This window comes from Rhinopithecus roxellana, chromosome 8 (genome assembly GCF_007565055.1).
Source record: "Rhinopithecus roxellana isolate Shanxi Qingling chromosome 8, ASM756505v1, whole genome shotgun sequence".
NCBI lineage: Eukaryota > Metazoa > Chordata > Mammalia > Primates > Cercopithecidae > Rhinopithecus > Rhinopithecus roxellana.
This window is the reverse complement of record NC_044556.1, coordinates 98,847,512-98,870,436: the sequence shown is the minus strand read 5'-3', so window position 1 is coordinate 98,870,436 and position 22,925 is coordinate 98,847,512. Positions and strand designations below refer to the sequence as shown.

The window sequence follows — 22,925 nt, the reverse complement described above, 5'->3', positions numbered from 1 at the left end:
GGCTGGAAGGCAGGGCCTTTGTATCCTGCATTGACCAATTACTGAAGGTGGGGTCCTCCCAGGAAGGGGGCATAACCCCAGTCAGGTGGCTTCCATTAACCAAGGGCAAGTCCTAGAGAGGGTCTCAGCTGTGAACACGCAGCAGCCGACCCTCCTTTGCAGCAGAGAGAGTGAGGGCCCCAGTTCTTCGGAGAGATCTGAGGGCACCATGGCATCCAACTACGTCATCTACTTTCTGGGGATGGGCTTTGTCTGTTTTGCGAATCTTGGGAAAGAGGCCAGCAGAGGGGATGTTATTACCTAGAGCTGAAGGACTGTGCAAAGCCAGCAGTTGAGGGGTGTGGGGTGACAAGGCCAGGGAATCCGAGCTGGACAGCCTAGGGAAAGGTAGTTGAGGGTGGTGGCAGGGGTGAGGGCCTGTAAGCAGGCAGCTTGGTCTTCAGTCTGCCGCTTACTAGCAATGTGACCTTGGGCAAATTACTTCATCTCTTTGTCCCTCAGTTTCTTCCTTTGTCAAACAGGGACAAAAATAGTTCTTACCTCATAGAATTGTTGTGAGACTAAATGAGATAATGCATGCAAAGTGCTTATTGCTAGCCCATAATAAGTAGGGCCCAATTGAGAGTGGCTGCTAGTATCATTATCTCTATTGTTCAAAATTGTAATGAAATAGGTTGCCTAACTCGGAGAAGGGCCTTAGGCAAATACTGGGAGCCAGAGTCCTAATCCAAGAGGTGGGAAAGGTAGGAAAATTGGGGCAAATACAGAAGCAGAAGGTGTGTGTTCGTGCAGAGGAGCCTCAGCAAACACCCAAGAGAAGGGCTGATGTCCCATTGACTTTGACGATGTGTTTTCCACCAGATAATATAGCAGAAGCAGTCTCATTTTCAAAAGCCAAGAGGAAAACAGAACACATTCCTGGTAAGAAAGTTACTGTGTTCTTTATTTTACTCTATTCCTTTAGTTAGATTGAATCGCAAACTTCTGCTTCCCACTGAGTTTTCTTTATCTTGGATTCCGCGTCCTGGCTTTGCCACCTACCATCTGTGGGCCTTGGGCAAGTCACATCACCTCTCTGACCCTTGATTTCCTCATCCATAAAATCAGATGAATAATGCCTGGTTGTATTTGGTGGTTGTGAGATTCCGATGATAAATTAATTGTATTTGGAAATCGTTTGCAAACTGTAAGACACAAGACCAATGTCACTATTATTAGGATTGTTCTGCCGATTGCTTTTGCTTTTCTGGATGTAAGGCTCATAACCAACAGAGGCTGGAGTGGAAAGCCACGGTAATGAATAAGAAGGCTATGGGAAAACTGGGGTGAAAACGGTCTCCACAGTAGCTTTCCTGTCTGAGTGAAGATTATACTATGTTTTGTCCCTTCATGAATAAAAGGTGTGTTTCATGCCAGACCCAGTTTGAGGCCTTTAAGATCGAGGGAAATATAAGATATTATCCATTCTGTCAAGGAATTCATGACACATCTGTTTGGTTATGTGAATTACATTCTATTTCCATAGGTAGCAAAAGAGGTGCCCAGGTTCACCCACACTCCATCCCCCAGTCCCCAGATTATCTAGATAAAGCCCTTTTGGGAACATGAAGTTCCTGCCAGGTGTCTATCATCCTGAATTATTGCCATTTGGGGTGTGGCAGCCACCTTTGGCTAGACATCTCACCCGTGGGGTGGTGATACCCAAGTGTGACACACACTCACACACAGGTTTAACTTCCTAATTAAATTGGAGTTGGAGAGTGGAGTCATCTTATGAGCGTAAATGTTAACCTTTAATGGATTTTAATTTGTCAATCTTTCTTTTATGAGTCATACTTTTTTTCTGGTCTAGTTAAAAAAATAATTGTCTTTTGGCCCGGTGCAGTGGCTCACGCCTGTAATCCCAGCACTTTGGGAGGTCGAGGTGGGCGGATCATGAGGTGAAGAGATCGAGACCATCCTGGCTAACATAGTGAAAGCCTGTCTCTACTAAAAATACAAAAATTAGCCGGGCATGGTGGCAGGTGCCTGTAGTCCCAGCTGCTTAGGAGGTTGAGGCAAGAGAATTGCTTGAACCCAGAAGGCAGAGCTTGCCACTGCACTCCAGCCTGGTGACAGAGCAAGACTCCATCTCAAAAAAAATAAAAAATAAAAAAAAGTATTTCTTCTGCTCCATGGTCAAAAAGTTTGGGAGGTTTCCTTCTGAGATTTAAGTCTGAAATCTAATTAGTATTGATGTCTAGGGAATATGAAGTAGGGATCTAACATTTTTTCCTCCATATGTATATAAATTTTTAACATAAAGGACATTTCCAAAATGATAGGAAATATGAATGTGTTGGGAGAAAGGAAAAAACAAATAGAATTGAGTTAGAGATTATAGGAGGTTAAGAAGACTAGGCCAGTCCTCAGAGTTGATTAGGATGAAACCCTTCAGGCCAAGGGGTAATGATGTCATTTTCTTACTCCTCTGCCCTTCTTGGCATGTGTCATTTTTATTTTAACTCAGCTTCCATATTGATTGCATGAGTCTGTGAGCCAAGCTGGGTCATAGTGGTGAAGAGGAGCAGTTAAATAATAACCATGCTATCGATTTGTTCATTTGCCTTAAAAATGCCTATTGAGCATCTGGTACTGGTATATAACAAGGGGTAAGTGTAATTTCTTCCCTCATGGAACTTGCCCTCAAATATGAGCAAACAAATGCAGTGTAGTTTCATAAATAGATGTGAGCATCTCATATTCATGAAATTATCATAGTTAACAAAGTTACTCTCATATATGATCCCCGTTTGCATGTCTAATTGAGGCTCAGGGACTTGTCCAAGGTAACACAGCTAATTAGCATAGAGTTAGAATTAGAACCTAGATTTTTCTTTTAGTTCAGGGTTTTTTCAACTATTCTGTTTCCCAGCATAATCTCAATTTGCTGATGGCTTTTGTTGTACAATTAAATCTCCTGCTCTTTAAATCTGTCTCTATTTATCTACCAATCAACCTCTATCCGTTCATCTATCCATTTATCTGTCCATTTATCTATCCATTTTTCTATACATTCATCTATCTCTGTATTATCTGACTCTCTACTTCCCTATCTGGGTAGATGGAGTTGGTGGTGAAAAAAGTATTGGAAAAGATTTGAGGATACCTAAATTCAGCTAGATCCCAGGCTTATTCCCAGCTAGTTGCCTAACATCAAGCCAGTTACCCTATATATTTGCAAATCAGTTTTCACATCTATGAAATGAAGATTTTGGACCAAATATTTTTTTTTTTGAGATGGAGTTTTGCTCTTGTTGCCCAGGCTGGAGTGCAATGGTGTGATCTCAGTTCACCGCAACCTCCGCCTCCCGTGTTCAAGCAATTCTCTTGCCTCAGCCTCCCAAGTAGCTGGGATTACAGGCATGTGCCACCAAGCCTGGCTAATTTTTTGTATTTTTAGTAGAGACAGGGTTTTTCCATGTTGGTCAGTCTGGTCTCAAACTCCTGACCTCAGGTGAGCCACCCGCCTTGGCCTCCCAAAGTGCTGGGATTACAGGTGTGAGCCACCATGCCCGGCCATACCAAATGTTTTTTTAAAGTGTGGTCTGGGTCTAATATGATGTCTAAGCTCATTTTGTGCTGCTGTAACAGAATAACAGAGATTAGGTGATTTGACTCATGGTTCTGGAGGTTGGGAATTCCAAGACTGAGGGGCTGCATCTGGTGAGGGCCTTCTTGCTGTGTCATCCCCTGGTTGAAGGCAAAAAGGCAGAGCACGTGCACGAGAGAGAGAGAAAGAAGGAAAGGAATTTGAACTCATCCTTTTATCAGGAACCCAATCCCTCCAAAGTGAACCCACTCCAGCAATAACAGCATTAATCCAATTCATGAAGGCAAAGCCCTCACAACTTGATCACCTCCTTAAGGTCTAATCTCTCAACACTATTGCTTTAGGGACTCAGTTTCCAACACATAAACTTTGGAAGACATAGTCAAACCATGGTACATGATTTCTTATTAACGTGATTTTTCAAAGTATTGCCTTCATTAATACTCTTTTATTCACTAATAGGTAACCTCACATGTGTACACCTGTTGTCTACAGCTAACTCCCAGGCCCCTTCTCTGTTCTATTGATTAGGCTTCTTTGATTGCAATTAAGAAAAACACAATTTAGGCTAGGCATGGTGGCTCACGCCTGTAATCCCAACACTTTGGGAGGCTGAGGTGGGTAGATCACTTGAGGTCAGGAGTTCAAGACCAGCCTGGCTAACACAGCAAAACCCCATCTCTACTAAAAATACAAAAATTAGCTGGATATGGTGGCGCACACCTGTAGGCTCAGCTATTCAGGAGGCTGAGGGACAAGAATTGCTTGAACCCTGGGTCAGAGGTCGCAGTGAGCCAAGATCGTACCACTGCACTCCAGCCTGGGTGACAGAGCAAGACTCCATCAAAATAAAGTAAAGTAAAGTAAAGTAAAATAAAATAAAATAAAATAAAATACTCAAACTCACTTATGCAAGCACAAGACTCTATTGGCTTATATAGTTGGAAGTACTGGGTTGGTCAGAATTGAAGCAGTAACTAACAGAACCAGGGCCTCTGGACTGGAACTAGGAATTCTAAGTGGCCATATCTCATCTGTATCTGTATTTTATGATTTTCTGTTTCTCTTTATTTATAGAGCTCATTCTCCTCTACTGCAGAAAGTCTTTGGCCATGCAACTGAAGTATGGCTCCTGGCCTCCCCAGCTAAGCAACTCCAGTAGAAAAATTCCTTCTCATGTTGTGTGTATGTCAGTACAAAGGGAAGGATTCTGGCCATTCTCCACATAAAATCAGTCTATTATTGGGACATTGGATGATTCTGGAGAGGGTTCGTGTAAGCCACAGCCCCAGGACAAACCCATGGAATAGGGGAAGGAATGTTCTCCCTCAAAAAGGATGCTGAACAGTAATAGTTTTTAAAAATATCCTTTACTACCATTAATCAAATAATAAGGGGCTTATAGGCAGAAATATCATCAGGGGAAAATTAAGGCAGAATAATTGTTAGGATCACAGACCCCGGAAACAGCTTTCCTGGGTGAATTCCAACCTCACACTTATAAGCTATGGGACCAAATTACAAGACCTCTTTAAGCCTCACTTATTTCACCTATAAAAAGAGAGACCAGTGTTCCCTATGTCAGTAAATTACCATGAGGATTAAATTGATATAAAATGCCAAGCACAAGGTAATGATTGTAACAGTTGGCTATTGCTGCTTCTATCACTGTATTGCTATTAGTATTAAGATCATACAACAGGTACATAGTAAATGCTAGAGTCTGAACTAAAGCAATGCCCCCTGATGCCTGACCTAAAGCACTTCCTGTTACAGTGTGAATTAGAGCAGGGGAGTGTTGGAGAGCAGCAGGTAAAACAGTAGCGGAGGTGAGTTAAGCAGGATTATGCTGCTGGCATTTCTAGATCCTTGCCAGAGGCCAAGTGGCCAGTGACCTCTTCTTTATTTCTTACTTTATAATTACTATTATTACCCATTTTATAGAAGAGTAAACTAAGGCCTAGAGTGATCAACTTGCTAGCAGGGTCACCCACCTAGGAGATAATGGAAGCTCTCCTTTAGGGCCTTGCTGATGCATTAGCAGAATAAGCAGGTTCCTTAGTGCCCTGGCTAGACAGGATGAACACTTGTTTCTTTTGTCACTGCGCTTGCCTAGTGGGCTGTCCAGCTCATGGTTGGCACTCAGTCTTTTCAAAGAACAAATGTCAACCACGACAACTGATGACGAAGAAAGCAGAAAAATGTAGCACTCAGACTCCACCAAGGTGTATGTTACTTTGAAGTTATAGATACGTTTCCCCCAAATAAATAATTGTCACTATAGCCACTATTTTGTTAATTAGATGCCCCACTTCCATGCAAACTTGGAACTGATTTTTGTCGCAAAAATGAACTTTGATCTACCTAAGACTTCGCCATTCTCATTTTTTACAATCCAGAAATTTCAAAATAATAAGTGTATGCTAGGTCATCTGTAGACCTGTTTCTCTTTGTTACTCAACCCCACGGTCTGACAGTCTGCTCTGAATTTCTGTGGGCTGTATCATTCTGTACCTGCAGGAGAGCGGTGACTAAGCCTGTGGAATAACTCCCTTTCCCTTATTATGACATGTCACCTTTATTTCATTGCTGTGGCATGTTTCTTGCCCTGTGGCTGAAAAACAAGGCAACCCAGTCAGGAAACCAAAGCAGATTCTCTACTTCTGAGTCAAAGCATGAGGTCTGCCAATCTAGACCTAGAAGACATGCTCTTACACCTTGCTTAATCATCCAAGGAAGTTGATTTTCTCTTCCTCAACCCCATCCCTTCCTTCCCTCCAAGCCCCCAAGAGGGCATAACCATGGAGCTATTTTTACCTGAAGAATAAATCCAGGGGACGAGATCTTTTAGGTTGCATTTATCAAAACAGTGAATGTTCAGATTGTTGACTTATTTAAACATTAAATATTTGTCTCTGCAAGGATTGATTTATCTGGTGTTGGTAGTACTGGGTTACACACAAGGATTCTATGAGTTACACACTGGGAGTCTACGACTACATTGCAGCTGGATTGTCAGACTGTCTGTGGTCATGGAGACAGCATGGATAATGAATGAATAGAAATGTCAGGGCTTTGAGATTTTCGAGGCCCTTTCCTTATCTGGAAATGGAGATTAAAAAATAACTCCTTTTAGGGTTGTTGTAAATGGGAATATATGTAAATACATGTAAGAAGATACCTCTTATCTATATCAAAGTAACCTTTCCTATTGACTTGCTGTGTAACCCTCACCATGATACTGGTTTCTGCGTTAATTGTCCCAAATGATAAAACAGAGATAATTGTATTTGCCTCTAAATCATGTTTTCAAAAACTTGAACTAATAAAAGCATAAATTAGTATAAATTTTCTGGAGGCAATTTAGTTTTATCTATCAAAAAATTATATATATATACATATGCATGTATGTGTATATATCTCCTTTAATACAATTTTACTTTAGGAATTTGTTGTAAGAAACTAATCAGATATTATTCGTAAGTATGTTAATCATGACATTGTTTATAATATGAACAATTACAACAACCTACAAATCCCACCATAGAAGATTGGTTAGGGTAAATTATTACACATCATTATATAAAGGAATATCATCTATGCAGTCAGTAAAAATCATGTTGTAGAAGAATATTTATTTTTATGGCAAATGTGTGTTCTGTAAACAGCAAACCGCCAAAAGGATACACTGGTATTTTTAATAAATAAGAAATGCACATACATACATGGAAAAAAACACTGGAAGGCACACCCTGAAACATTCATCATAATGCTCTTTGGTTGAAATCCAAGTGATTTTTGCTATCTTCTTTTGTGCTTTTCTGTGTTTTACAAGTTTTCTTTATTTCTGTAATTAGAAAAAAGATCTTAAAATATGCTGTTAAGCAAATCTCATTTTCAAATGAGCGTTATTGTTCAATCCATTATTTCTACCTTTAAAATGCTTTAGAACTACTTAGACAAAACTTTGTAGGCCAGGTGCAGTGGCTCATGCCTGTAATCCCAGCACTTTGGGAGGCTGAGGCAGGTAAATCATAAGGTCAGGAGTTCAAGACCAGCCTGGCCAACATGGTGAAACATCGTCTCTACTAAAAACACAAAAATTAGCTGAGTGTGGTGGCATGCACCTATAATCCCAACTACTTGGGAAGCTGAGGCAGGAGAATTGCTTGAATCCCGGAGGCGGAGGTTGCAGTGAGCCAAGATTACGCCATTGCACTCCAGCCTAGGCAACAAGAGTGAAACTCCATCCCAAAAAAACAAAAAAACAAAAACTTTTTAAATGTAGGCATTGAAACAAGGCTGAGAGGAAATGTTAGCAATGCTACCTGCGTGTCATGGCTCATAGGTGATTTCATGTTTGCATCTTATACTTTGTGTTTTCAAAGTGTCTACACTCTGCATGTGTAACTTTTATACAGCAGAAAAGTGCTAGTAAAATGTCTGTTGAATAATTATTATTTATAAAGAGCAATATTTTCTGAATGTCTTCTGTGAGAGCCACTTTATTTGGGCTTTTATCTTAGCTGAATTTAGTTTATCTTACACTTGGTTTAACTGGCTCAAAGAAAGCCCTTGTTTCTCAGTTGCACACTGCCTATTTGGAACAAAACCGAATTTCTTTTTAAAATCTTTCATTCCTACTTAGGGTCATTTTAATTTGCAATACTGAGTTGTTCAAAGCTCAAGCCCCAAGATGCCTGAGGGAACACAGCGCTCAAGCACAGCCAGCCCAACCCGAGGAAGGCCTGAAAACCTTCTAGGCCCATCTGGCCTCGTGGGATTGTCAGATGGATTCTAGATCAAAGGGGTTTCAGTAAATGCATTAACTCTAGGCTCTTGCTTTCCCCTAAGCCTAGGATCCACTGGATGCTTGCCCATTTGGGCTGAGACCTATGGTGGCTGTTTTTGGAACAAGGGTGTCTTGAGGTCACATCTAAAGCACTGATTTTTATGTCTGGTAAAACAACAAGAATGTGTTTACTAACATGAATGGTAATTCCAAGGTCAATTCTGGATTTCTAGCAAAAGAAAAAAAAAAATTGATGTTCAGGATAGGGATAAAGAATAAACAAAGTTATAGGTCTAGGGCTGAAACGCCCTGTGTGGTGAACCACTGTGCAGATGCCTGTCTATGACCGCTCTTCAATGCACACCCCACCCTCTCGCCAACAAACTGGACCTTATCCTGGACATACTATGGGCAAATAAATCTGGGACCAGATAACATTTGCCCCCATCTTTTTTCTTTTTTTAAAGGACAAGAGTTACTTTTAGTTTTTGAGGAATCTTTATTTTCTTTTTTTTTTTATTTGAGACAGAGTCTCTCTCTTTTGCCCAAACTGGAATATGGGGTTGCGATCTTGGCTCACTGCAGCCTCTTCCTTTTGGGTTCAAGTGGAATTACAGGTGCCTGCCACCATGCCTGGCTAATTTTTTTGTATTTTTAGCAGAGATGGGGTTTCACCATGTTAATCAGGCTGGTCTTGAACTCTAGACCTCAAGCCATCAGCCCCCCTCGACCTCCTAAAATGCTGGGAGTACAGCTGTGAGCCACTGTGCCTGGCCTCAGAAGTTACTTTTATATTCGAAAAAGACTCTTACTGACAGATGTGAGCAATGGTGATGTGTTCTTAGAATAAACACCACCACAGATTTTTTTAAATGAAAAGCAATAAAACTAACAAAGTATTTCAGCTGGTGGTACCACAGGGAACTCGGTTGCTCAGGCCAGAAATCTGGGAACCACCCTGGCCTTCCCCTCTCCTTCAACCCCACCTCCGATTCCAAACCATCGCTTAGTTTTCTCTAGACCATTCCCTTCTCCAGTTGCCTACTGGTGTCCTAGCCTGGTCCTCATGACAGCCTAGCTTGCCCCCTGTGTGTGCGTGCAGGGCAACCTTTGCCCTTTTCCCAGAGTGGTCCTCGTGGAATGCAGGCCTAACTACTTCATTCCTGCTTAAATCCTTTCCTTACTTGGATAAAACCTGAGCTCCTGGATGTGACATTTGGAGACCTCAGGGGTGTAGCCTTCCCATATTTCTCTAGCCCCTCTACCACTCCTGCTGCCCACCTCCAACCTCAGCAACATCTGAACTTCCCGTAGCTCCCTGTACCCCAGTGGGGCTGGGCCCATAAGTGGCAGGACCCAGGGCACAGTGAAATTGCAGTGCCTCTTGTTCAAAACACGGATTCAAAGCTAAAATTACCAAGAATTTCAAAATGACAACCATAGTGCATTAAACCCCAAGCACAGGGCCTGTGTGAGTACTTGGGCCACACACACATAGCCCTCAAGTGTCTTCACCTCTGCTCCCCTGCCCCTCCAGTGCTTTGCCTAGAATGTCCTGCGCAGTCTCAATTCCTACTCTCCTCCTTCTCCGTCAGCTGTAAGAATCACTTGGCTCGGCTGGGCGCGGTGGCTCACGCCTATAATCCCAGCACTTTGGGAGGCCGAGGTGGACAGATCATAAGGTCAGGAGATCAAGACCATCCTGGCTAACACGGTGAAACCCTGTCTCTACTAAAAATACAAAATATTAGCCAGGCACGGTGGCAGGCACCTGTAGTCCCAGCTACTCGGGAGGCTGAGGCAGGAGAATGGCGTGAACCGGGGAGGCAGAGCTTGCAGTGAGCCGAGATCGCGCCACTGCACTCCAGCCTGGGTGAAAGAGTGAGACTCCATCTCAAAAAAAAAAAAGAAAAAGAAAAAGAAAAAAAAATCACTTGGCTCAGGGATTGGTGCACAGAAGTCTCCCCAAGCCTCCCTTTCCATGACCTCAGGCCTGGAGCAGGGGTGGGGATTCCTCTTCAGTACTCCCTCTAGACCAGCAATTCCCAAAGGTTGATCCACCAACCACCTACTACATAAGCACCTGGGATGGTTGTTAAAAATGAATCTGACTGGGTGTAGTGGCTCACACCTGTAATCCCAGCAGTTTGGGAGGCTGAACAGGGAGAATTATTTGAGGTCAGGAGTTCAAGACCAGCCTGGGAAACATAGCGAAACCCCGTCTCTACAAAAAATTTAAAAATTAGCCAGGCATGGCTGTGCATGCCTGTTGTCCCAGCTACTTGGGAGGCTGAGGCGGAGGATGGCTTGAACCTGGGAGGTCGATGTTGCAGTGAGCTCAGATCACACCACTGCACTCCAGTCTGAGTGACAGAGTGAGACCCTATCTCTAAAAAAAAAATAAATAAATGAGAATGAATCTGAATCTCAGGGGACAGGGCCTAGGCCTCTGCCCTTTAAAAGATCATCAGCAGAGCTCTTTGCATGCTGAGATTTGAGAATGAGTGTGCATAGCACACAGGCTCCTCGTCAAGGTCTGTGCTCCGTTCCTTTGCTTCCTTCACGTCTAGCACCATGCCAGGCAGGCAAGCACTTGCTTGATGTCCACGCCTACCTGTGGGACGCAGCTAGCCTCTTCCAGCTTGAGGTCTGCTTTCAGAATCCCACCTGTACTTCTCGATGACAATCCTGAGTCCTCTTGGGGAGTTAATGTATCTCCGCATGGCCGCAATGACTGGGCCAGCTGGTACGGGCCACTGAGGGTCCCCAAGAGTGACCCGTGGGGTTGGCACTTCCTGGATGGGGCCGCCAGCTGGTCTGTGCTGGGTCCTTGGCTTCCATTATCCTGTACCCTAAAGCGAGACTCAGCGTGTGCCTTGGCTTCCTGAGAGCTCCAGAAGGGAGGAGAGAGAGGACACTCTCTCCATAGCTGTGTGCGTGACAGGGCATCTCATTTTCTCTGAGGCTGAGAGTCCTCGTGTGAGTCTCCAGGCAGGCTGTGGGCCAAAGAGACTGCAAACGGTGCCACGAGGCCCCACACTGGCAGCATTTCCTCAGCTGTCTCCCTCTTCTTCAATGAAGAGATGGCATCAGGAAATGAGCTAAAAAACCCAGGGGCCTGGCTCTGGCTTGTGTCAGGCCCAGAGAGAGTGAGAGGCAGCAGTGAGCTCAGCTGTGGCCATGTTTGCCCTGGTCCCGGCCCCAGGGCTGGGAGTGTTGATCATGGAATCCAGGGAGCTGTCCCCCAAGCCCAGAGCCAGCCCAGTCCCTGCCCCTCCAACCCTGGGAGGCAGAGCAGCACCCATAATGCTGTAATGATCTGGGTGCAGGCTGCCTCCTGCCCAAGGCCCCAGCGCAGAGTGCTGGGCATTTCCTTGCACTGGGCTTAGGGCTTCCTGACCTCAAGGGGAAGAATTCACCTGGGGGTGGTGGGTGTGCAGAGGGAGAGCAATTGGCCTGAAATCTTTCCGCCATTCATTCCTGTCTTCCCTGGTGGAGTGCCAGCACTGACAGGTGCAGCTCAGTGATCAAACACTCATTCCGTGCAAAAGCGTTGTCTCTGCTGGGCTCACCCTTGGCTTAGCCCTAAGATCCCAGCCGGCCACACTCCCAAGACCAGCCCACAGCCCTCCTGGATCAATGAACCTCTCCATGAGCAGACCAACAGGGGCCCTTGGGTCTCCCCACTGCCCTCCTGCAGGGCATCAAGGGTCCCCTTGAGCAGCAGCCTCTATTTTTTTTTTTTCTTTGAGACGGAATTTCTCTCTCGTTGCCCAGGCTGACATGCAATGCTGCAATTTTGGCTCATTGCAACCTCCGCCTCCTGGGTTCAAGTGATTGTCCTGCCTCAGCCTCCCAAGTAGCTGGGATTAGAGGCATGTGCCACCATGCCTGGCTAGTTTTTGTATTTTTAGTATAGATGGGGTTTCACTATGTTGGCCAGGTTGGTCTCGAACTCCTGACCTCAGGTGATCCACCCACCTCAGCCTCCCAAAATGCTGGGATTACAGGCATGAGCCACTGCGCCCAGCTGAACGGCAGCCTCTTTTGTCCCTATTTGGAGGTGTAAGCACCAGAAGCTAGAGGACCGCTTCACAAAAACTTGGTCCTCTCCCTCCTGTTTTGATTAGATCCAAAGTGCTTTCTCTCTGTTTCAAAAATATTTTTGGTTTATTTTATGGCTGTTGTTTCAAAGATGAGCTCTTTCTAATTAGGGGCATGATCAGATTAGAAGCCCATGCCAGCCAAACTAGGCAAAATGTCTGGGCCTCCAGGAAGCTGGTACAGGGAGGAGAGCCCTGCGGTTCAAAACCCCTCAGCATGAAGGAGGACAGGTTGCCGCACGGACCATTAAACAATTGTCTGGGAGCCAGTTGTCTGGTGGTCTGCCTATGGTTGCCTGAGTAAGCAGATGTCTCACGGATCAGGAGATAATCAAGCCACTTACATATCTAGTGCTTCAGCCATGCACAGTATCTCGCTATCCCCCTGAAGTTTTCCTTAATCATGATCATCATTACTCAATAATCATAGCTTAAATTCATGGAGTGCTTGATATGTGCAAGGCCTGGTGTGCAAGGCACGGTCTGGAGACTTAAAGGGTTTCATTTACCACCATAATAACCCTGAAGTGTTGCAGTTGTTAGCGCTGTTGATAGATGGGATGACTGAGGCTTGGAGGTGGGGATAACCAGTCCAAGGTCAGACAGATGGGAAGGTTTAGGCTGCACCCGATGCTGCAGCTGTAATGAACCTTGGCAGGTACTGTTCCCTTAGTGGGTCTCACCACAGGCCCCTTCCCTTGTGCAGCCTGCCCATTTAGCAGAAGAAGTGATCAGTCCTCCACCTCCCTGTAGTCCTGCCTCAGCTCTCTATAGCATTTCTGCCACCTGTGGTATTACACACACACACACACACACACACACACACACACACACACAGAGACAGAGAGAGAGAGAGACACAGATATATATATACACACACACGTATATATAGGTGTGTATATATAGGTATATATATAGGTGTGTGTATGTGTATATATATACCTGTATATATATATATATATATGATTTGGTCTTTGCCCTGGTTCCTGACACAGAGCTCCTAAAACCTTTGGAATGTCCTGAATGATGGGAGTGCCTTTTGTTATTGATAATAAGCCTTTTTGGTACACCTGGGTTTAGGCTGATGAGATGCTCACAGGGGTTGTTACCCAAGCATCACCTACCCCAACCTCCAGAGAGAGAAGGGGGACTGGGAGTTGAGTTCAACCATCAATGGCCAGTGATTGAATCAATGATGACTACCTAATGAAACCTCCATAAAAAACTCTAAAGGAGCTGGGCACCGTGGCTCACACCTGTAATCCCAGCACTTTGGGAGGCCAAAGCAAGAGGATCACTTGAGCCCGGAAGTTCGAGACCAGCCTGGACAACACAGAGAGACTGTGTCTACAGATAATTTTTAAAAATTAGCCAGATGTGGTGGCATGTGCTTGTGGTCCCAGCTACTCAGGAGGCTGAGGCAAGAGGATCACCTGAGCCTAGGAGATCAAGGCTGCAGTGATCCGTGATCATGCCACTACACTCCAGCCTGGGCAACAGAGCAAGACTTTGTCTCAAAAACAAACACACACACAAACAAAAAGTCCCAAACAAATCTAAACCATGGAGTTCGAGGAGCTTCCAGGTTGCTGAAGACATGTGCCTGTGGGGAGGGTGGTGTACCCCGCCTCCATGGGGACAGAGGCTCCTGTGCTCAGAACCTTCCAGACCTCGTCCTTTGTACCTCTTCATCTGGCTGCTCGTTTGTATCCTTTATAATAAACCGTAATGTAAGTATAGCATTTTCCTGAGTTTTGTGTTCGTAGTGAATTACTGAACCTGATGGGGGCTCAGATGTGAGATTGGCTGGGCAGAAGTATAAGTAGCTTGCTGTTTTTGTCTGTTTGGGTTGCTATACAAAACCTCAGACTGGGTAATTTATAAACAACAGAAATGTATTGTTCATTCTTCTGAGGCTGGGAAGTCCAAGATGAAGGTGCCAGCAGATTCAATGTCTGCTGAGGGGCTTTTCCTCATAAATGGCAGCTTCTACGTGTCCTCTCATGGCTGAAGGGGTGAATGAGCTGCTTCTAGCCTGTTTCCTAAGGGTCCCATTCATAAGGACTCCACCCTCATGACCCAATCCCCACTCAAAGACTCTACCTCTTAACACCATTGCAGTGGGGAATAGGTATCAATATGGATTCCAGAAGAACACAGACATTCACACCATAGCACATGGGACCCTATTTGTGGCTGGCATCTGAAATGGGAGCTGTTTCCTTGGGCTGAGCCCTTAATCTGTGGGGTCTGGGTTCAATCCGGGTAGTTAGTGTCAGAAATGAATTGACTTGTAGGACACCCAGATGGTGTTGGAGAATCTGAGAACTGACGGGTTGTTGCTGGAAAAACCACCACACCCTCTACTGAACTGTGAGCTTCGTAGGTCCAGGGTGGGACTGGAGTTGCTGTTTCAAGAACATCAGGCCAGGCATGGGGGCTCACACCTGTAATCCCAGCACTTTGGAAGGCCGAGGCGTGTGGATCACCTGAGGTCAGGAGTTCGAGACCAGCCTGAGCAACGTGGTGTAACCCCATCTCCACTAAAAATACAAAAATTAGCTGAGCACGGTGGCAGGTGCCTGTGATCCTAGCTACTTGGGAGGCTGAGGCAGGAGAATCGCTTGAAACCAGGAGGCGGAGGTTGCAGTGAGCCAAGATTGTGCCACTGCACTACAGCCTGGGCAACAAGAGTGAAACTCCGTCTCAAAAAAAAAAAAAAAAAAAAGGATCAGGGGTCGGCACAGCGCTTGGCACACCACAGGTGCTGATTTGACCCATTAATCAGCAATTTCAGGCTCTTAGTCTCCAGGCTTGGTTCCCGAAACGTCTTCCTCTTCAGTTGAGTTAATGAAACAGATATTTCCCGGGTTGGTCATGGTAAGCATGGTCTTCAAGTGGCAGGTGTTAGTGAGTTTCGGGGCACAACGCCTAAGGTCACATCGATTGTTGGTGACATAACAAGGACCCATCACCTCAGTCTCATGACTGGGACACAGTCCCTCAACCTCACTACCTTTTAGCTTTCCAAAGTGTCCTTCCTTATTCCAAGCCATAGCACCAACACAGAATCATGTCGCCATGAAGCTGCAGCAGCCTGCCTTAGGACACCTGATGGAAATGGTTTCCAGCTCTGTCATCCCCATTCCAGACTCCGAGTTGGATACTGTTTTCCCCATAAGGCGGTATAATGGACCCTTACATCCAGGCTTTCCCCTCCCACCGAACGTTGTGTATCTCAGGCCTTTGAGACTCAAATCCTCTCTCCTCTGAAGATGCAGAGAGCTCAAGGCAGGTGGGGAGGGAGATGGTTCCAGAAAGGCCCCTACTGCTGTCAGCAGCTTCCAGGGCAGAGTTGATTCACTGGGGTGAGCAGTTCCTGAGCGTGGAGACCGGCTGGGTATCCATCATCAGCTCCTTCCTCTCCTGGAAATGGCTTCTTCAAAAGGATCTGTGTCAGCCTTGCTGGTGGGGAGGCCTGCTCTGAGCCTCCGGGGTTGTTGGAAGGTGGAGCCGGAAGGTGGAGCGCGGGTGGAGGAGGAGTGAGGAGGAGGCCTGGAAAGCTGCCATCAGAGTGCGGCTGGTGACAGCAAGAATCTATCAATCTTGCCTGCAGAGCCAAATACGGTGCTGGGGCTCAATAGGTAATAAACAATGGTCACATTGCAGGCTGGACAAGGAGAGACATTACAGATGAGAGCGAGGGCAGGCCTGATGTCACCACGTGTGTGGTCCTGGCTGGTGCTGACTGCACTGCCCCTCCCGGCTCACCCCAGGGTGCAAGGAGTCCATATTTGTCCTTGTTGAGTCCACTTGTGTTTTTATTTAATTTTTTAAATTTTTGTACAGATGGGGTCCTGCACTATTGCCCAGGCTGGTCTCAAACCCTGGCCTCAAGCAATCCTCCCACCTCGGCCTCCCAAAGTGCCATGATTGCAGTCATGAGTCACTGCACTGGCCCTCACGTATGTTTTTCCTTGATGTGCTCAAAAGGGGGAAACTGAGGCCTGCTTGTCATGTTGCAGGGGTATTCTTGGTGCTGTGCCGTGGCTCCGAGGCTCTCAGAGGTATGGCACGGATTGAGCCCCGTCTCACTGTCTTCACTTGCTTTCAGTAGCATTGTCTGCGCATTGCCAGACTCTTCGCAGTGATGGGAGCACATATTGTTACTGGAAATGGCCAGAACTGGCAAGTTTTTTTTTTAGCATAAATGGTTTAAGCACACATTATTAAAATCTCAGTTTTAGCTATTCCAGGATAGCTGTTTGTAGAGAGCTGGGGAACACGCAGATGGCTAAGGACCTGAGGACAGCTTGGCTGGAGAGACAAACACTTGCACATAAACGTCTGAGAATAAGCACTGTATTTTCTAGCCCAGGGCCAAAGAGTAGGCAAGGCAAGGATGCGAGGCAGGGGCCCGAGAAGACATCAATGGCGTCTTTCTGCACCTTAGGTTCACGCATTGGCTTCACCAACAGGGTGAGATCTATTCCTTTTCCTTGTGCCTCTGTGTGTATTAGGGTTTTTTCTTAACAATCAGATTTACCTGGAGCTTGTGTCCCATATAATCACACAGAAAAATGGCAGTGAGGGAGGTAGCATCACATCCTGCTGAGAAGAGCACAGGACTCTGAGCCGGAAAGAACTGGCTTTGAACCCCAGCTGTGACCATGATCGACCGTGAGACCTTAGAGCAGTCAAGTAACTCATTGAGCTTCCATCTGCTTGTCCATACAACGGGGGACTCCCATCCGCTCAGCAGGGCATTGTGAGAATCAGAAATAGCTCTCGAAAGAGCCCAACATAGTAGGTTTTCAATAGATTATAGTTGCTCTTGAAGCGAATGTGGGTTCTTCTAAACTGAAATGATTAACTGCCTGGAGGTGGTTAATGGTTAGGAACTCTCCTTACCCCTGCTGTACATTTTTGCGGTTCAGAGCTCTTTCCAACAGGCTGTGGCTTTAAAAATGCAGATAGCTCCTGCTAAAGAGATAAAGCTTTCCCGAGGAAGCTAAAGGGCATCCTGTTCTGATTAGCACTGACTCTGTCTGGACTGTAATGCCTGCGCCCGCGTCAGTCACAGAATGCTGAGCAGGGATCCGGAGGCTGCTTTGAAATGTGATTGCAGGCCTGACCATGAGACTAGAATACATCACCATCATTCTATCGGTCACCCTCAGGGAAAACCCACTAAAGGTTTCAGAAAAAAAGCCTGGGAAGGGGTCTGGAGCCTGCCATGTGGGAGCCTGAAGCGGGGATGGCCAAGATGCATCTCCTGGGCTGCCCTGGAAGTGACAAGCTTCCCAGTGTGTCAGGACAATGTGGCTGCCACACGGTGCAGGGAGGGATGGTCGCCATATGCAGGCCACATTGACCGTGCACGCTGATCTGACCCAGTGCTGTTACTCTGCAATCACTGTCTGAACGAAAAATCAGGAGATCCATGCGCATTTGCTTCATGTTGTTCAGGATGGAAAATCTGTATCCTTTGTCCCCGAAGAAAAACATCTGTGAGGCCATCAGTCTAAGCTTTAAAAGTCACGGAGGGAAAAGGTACCAGCGCCATCTAACTCTGCTGGACCAAATCCATGAGGGGAATGAGGTAAAAATGGGAAATGAATCGGGACGTCTAAAAAAAGAGGCAAACCATTATTAACGCAAGAGTGGGACTCAGCCTAAAATTCTGCTTATTAGCCTTCATTGTGAGCTTGCAATTCATATGACTCCCACAATGAAGCTATATTAAGAATAGTAGATTAAATAAATAAATAAAGAGTAATGGAAGAATGTGATGATTGCCATTTGTCACCCATAAAGATCCACATTTCTACTCTGTGGCAACAAAATCAGTGATCTAAATATTAACCAGTAGCGCACATTATAAACACTTACTTATATATTATGATCACCATAAAGTCATTACAACAGAAATAAAAACTATTTTTTATTTTAACTATTAATATTCATCAAATGTTAATGAAAATACCTAACAAATAATTATGAAAAACACATTGCTTAAGTAATAAAGATGAAAGAGATGATAATCATTGTGAATATTTAATCTGCAAAATAAAGAACATACCATTAATAAGACTTAATTATGTCATTAAATATTTAACTTTACTTTCACTACTAAATTTTGCTTGCATTTTGCATATTTTAAATGTAAAAAGCTTCTTAACAAGATTTGTAGTTTCAGCAACATAAAATGCCCGACCATTTAAGTTTGACTTACTGTCTTCATCAAATTGGTCAAACATCATTTTATTTGTCATTAAGTGAAATGAACAACCCTCTTTGCTGTTTATTACAAGTGACGCTTTATCCATAAGGGAAGTTTAATAATTGATTCCAGGTTTATACACACAAAAATGATGTTTTCTACTGGTGAAGAAAATGAATTGCCTTCCTTCTCCATTTTTTTTTTCAGTATCACACAATCTCCCACATTTCCTACTGTTTGCGTAGGAGAATATAGATCTGATTTGACCTTAGCGTGCTACAGAATAAGTTCTACACCATCACAATTAGATCCATTCAGTTCCTCACAATTGACCCCCATCACTTATAACTCTGGCTTTGGAGAAATCTCATTTCTTTGGTTTAAGATCAAAGATAGTTGGCTGGGTACAGTGGCTCATGCCTGTTAATCCGAGCACTTTGAGAGTTTGAGGCAGGAGGATTACTTGAGGCCAAGAGTTTGAGACCAGCCTGGGTAACATAGCAAGACCCTCTCGCTACAAAAAATTTAAAAATTAGCCCACTGTGGTGGCGTGTGTCTGGAGTCCCAGCTGCTCAGGGAGGCTGAGGCAGGAGGATCACTTGAGCCCAGGAATTCAAGGCTGCAGTGATCTGTGATCGTGCCACTGTGCTCCAGCCTGGGTGACAGAGCGAGAACTTGTCTCTAAAAAAAGATGACAGAGGCTGGGTCCGGTGGCTCATGCCTGTTATCCCAGCACTTTGGGAGGCCAAGGCGGGTGGATCACTTGAGGTCAGGAGTTTGAGACCAGCCTGGCCAACATGGTGAAACCCCATCTTTACTAAAAATATAAAAATTAACCGGGCATGGTGGTGGGCACCTGTAATCCCAGCTCCTCGGGAGGCTGAGGCACGAGGTTACAATGAGCTGAAATTGCACCACTGCACTCCAGTCTTGGCGACAGAGTACAACTCCATCTAAAAAAAAAAAAAAAAAGACAGAGAGCAAGTTAGATTCCTAGTACTGGCCGACCTGCAGTCAAGGGTAGTCTCAGATCTCTGGAACTTATCTCAACACGAAGCCAGGGTCTCCCTCTCAGGTGCCCAGCATGGGGCCTGGCTATCTCTCCCACTGTCTCCTCTCACGCCCCTTTGGGACCTGGGCCTTGGATGACCAGTACCTGGGTGGGTGAAGCACAGGTACTCTGGGGCGGCATCAGGCATCTCTGTGCATTGGGACAGGCAAAGCTTTCTCATCCGTGCATCTGCATCTCCTGCGTTCCTGGTGAGGCAGCCGAGGCAGTGAGGTAAATGCCCATGCTAACCTTGTCCTTTGCTGGCTAAGACATAAAGACCTCTGTGTTGGAAGCGGAAGGAGAATCCTGACATGCCTGCCACTTGGGCAGTACCTCAACCTGGCTCTGAGGGCCAAGGGGGGCAGCTGGACAAGGTGCAAATTGGCCCAGGCCTGAGGGCCTCTCTCAGGATACAGGAACCTTCAGAGCTAAAACCAAGGATGGTTCCAGACAAATCTGGAGGGCTGGTCACCCCTACAGTGTCTCTGGTCTGTGAGGCTCAGAACAGTCTCGGATGAGACCTGGAGGGGCAGAACAAGTGGAAGACAAAGAAGTCTGTTTGAAAAGGCCTCTTCCTGTCCTGGCAACGGCTGGAAAGAACAGGAAAAGGCAGGGGGAAAGCCTGAAGTACCAAGGAGAAATACAATGTTTCCATCCTTGGGCATGGACAGGGGTCTGGAGCTCAGTGCTTCTTCCGTTTAGGAATTCCATTACCTAGTCTCCAGGGCTCTCTGGCAGCTTGAGCCCCCAGATGCTCTGGTGGAGGCTGTGAGCCGCTCCTCCGCCCTCCTCCCGCCTGGCTGTCAGCCGCCACTGCCTGTGCAGGAGGCTCATCGCTATGCCAGGGATGTAGGTCTGCTCAAAGCTTCCCAGTCACCAGAAACATGTTCCTCTGGGGCTGCCTTTCCCACTTGGCTGGCGGTGCCTGACTTGCATATGAAACTGGCCCTTGGGGGCAGTAGGCTGGCATGTCAACCTCTCAATGCTAGACCAGCAGACCCGGCCAGACTCTCAAGGCAGCCTGAGCCTGCCCTTTCTTCCCAAGAACACATGGGGTCTTTTTAGAAGAGCCATCGTGAGAGATGCTAAAATTTCAACTTTGTAAGGACCAACAATGACCAGAATAATAATGGGGCACATCTACCTGACTCTACATGCTTTCACTTGTCTTAGAAGGGAGGTGTTTTTTTTTTTTTTTTTTTTTGAGACAGAGTTTTACTCTGTTGCCCAGGCTGGAGTACAGTGGCCCAATCTCGGCTCACTGCAACCTCCACCTCCTGGGTTCAAGCGATTCTCCTGCTCCAGCCTCCCACGTAGCTGGGATTACGGGTGCGTGCCACCATGCCTGGCTAATTTTTGTATTTTTAGTAGAGACGGGGTTTCACCATGTTGGCCAGGCTGGTCTCGAACTCCTGACCTCCGGTGATCGGCCCTCCTAGGCCTCCCAAAGTGCTGGGATTACAGGTGTAAGGTACCGCACCCGGCCGAAGGGAGCCAATTTTTGTGACATCTGTAGTTTCCCATTGTACCTTGAGCTGCAGAAGCCAGGCAGGCCCCAGGGCTGCTGGTTCACTGGTGGTGTTGAAGGTGCTGCTAGAGGGACTCAGCCCCAGCAGTGTTAAATGCACAGGCTGAAGCTCATCTTGTCAGTCAGCAAGATGCTGATTGAATGTCCCCAGGGGATTCTGAGACGGGGCCTTGTGACTTTAGGTGCTGTTGAAGGTCTGATCACTCCTGCACACAGCCTGCCATTTCCTGGGGTTTTAAGGTTCTGCTCGGGACTGCCCCTTCCACATTGTCCTCCTTGGTCTCCCCGCTGAGCTAGGGCTTCTTCTCCAGGCTCTCCTGCCACTCTGTGCATAAATCCATCACTGCTCTTACTCCTGGAAGAGCAGGTGACCCTTGAACCACATGCGGGTTAGGGGTGCCAAGCTCTTAACAGCGGAAAATCCACATATGACTTTTGCCTCTCTCAAAACTTAACTACTAATAGTCTGTGTTGACCAGAAGCCTTGCTGATAACTTAAACATTTGATTAACACACATTTTGTATGTTCTAGGTATTAGACACTATTCTCATGAGAAAGTGAGCTAGAGAAAAGAAAATCATAAAGAAGAGAAAATATATTCGCTCATCACGAAGTGGAAGCGGATCATCTTAAAGGTCTTCATTCTTGATGTCTTCATGTCAAGTCGGCTGAGGAGGAGGAGGAAGAGGAGGGATTGGTCTTGCCATCTCAGGGGTGGCGGAGGCAAAAGAAAATCCATGTATAAGTGGACGCGTGCAGTTCAATCATGTGTTGTTCAAGAATCAACTGTGTAGACTTTCTCCTTCTCTAGACATGGGACTTCAAGATAGAAAGGACCCTCTGTCATCATTTTTGCATCTCCAACAGCCACAACAGTGCTTTATATACAACAAAAGACCAATAAATGCCTATCAAATGCATTGAATAATGGAGAACACCTTTCCTTCTTTTGAATCACAGCTTAAGGGATTACCTCTTCCAGGAAGCTTTTTGGGTTAATGGAGGGCACCTTCACCATTCAGTATAACCCTAGCCCTCTCTTGTTTTTGAAAAGAGTTAATGGGGCATAATTAAGAGTCATATGTAATATTTACTAAGCACTTACGACCTGCCAGGCTGTGTTGTAAGCACTTTACATGCATTCCTTTACTTGGTTCTGACAATAATCTGCTGAATTAAGTTCTATTACTATCATTCCCACTTTGCAGATGATGAAATTGAGAAACTGAGGCACAGAGAGGTTAAGAAACTTACTTAAGGCTGGGTGTGGTGGCTTATACCTATAATCCCAGCAGTTTGGGAGGCTGAGGAGGGAGGATCACCTGAGGTCAGGAATTTGAGGTCAGCCCGGCGAACGTGGCAAAGTCTTGTCTCTACTAAAAATACAAAAATTAGCCGGGTATGGCGGCACACGCCTGTAATCCCACTACTCTGGAGGCTGAGGCAGGAGAATTGCTTGAACCTGGGAGGTGGAGGTTTGGTGAGCCAAGATCGCGTCACCGTACTCCAGCCTGGATGACAGAGTGAGACTCCATCTCAAAAGAAAAAAAGAAACTAACTTAAGTTGACATACGACCAAAGTGGAGAAAGGATGAAACCCACCCAGTTTGACTTTAGGCCTGCTTATGCATGCTG

General features: G+C 45.8%; 1 long non-coding RNA gene across 1 annotated transcript; it reads left to right on the top strand.

Moving 5' to 3' along the window:
- The first annotated feature begins 660 nt into the window (after positions 1 to 660).
- LOC115899275 lies at positions 661 to 22,215 on the top strand. The gene is made up of 2 exons (XR_004059016.1): positions 661 to 921; positions 21,822 to 22,215. It is a non-coding gene; the product is annotated as an uncharacterized LOC115899275 (long non-coding RNA).
- Positions 22,216 to 22,925: the final 710 nt, after the last annotated feature.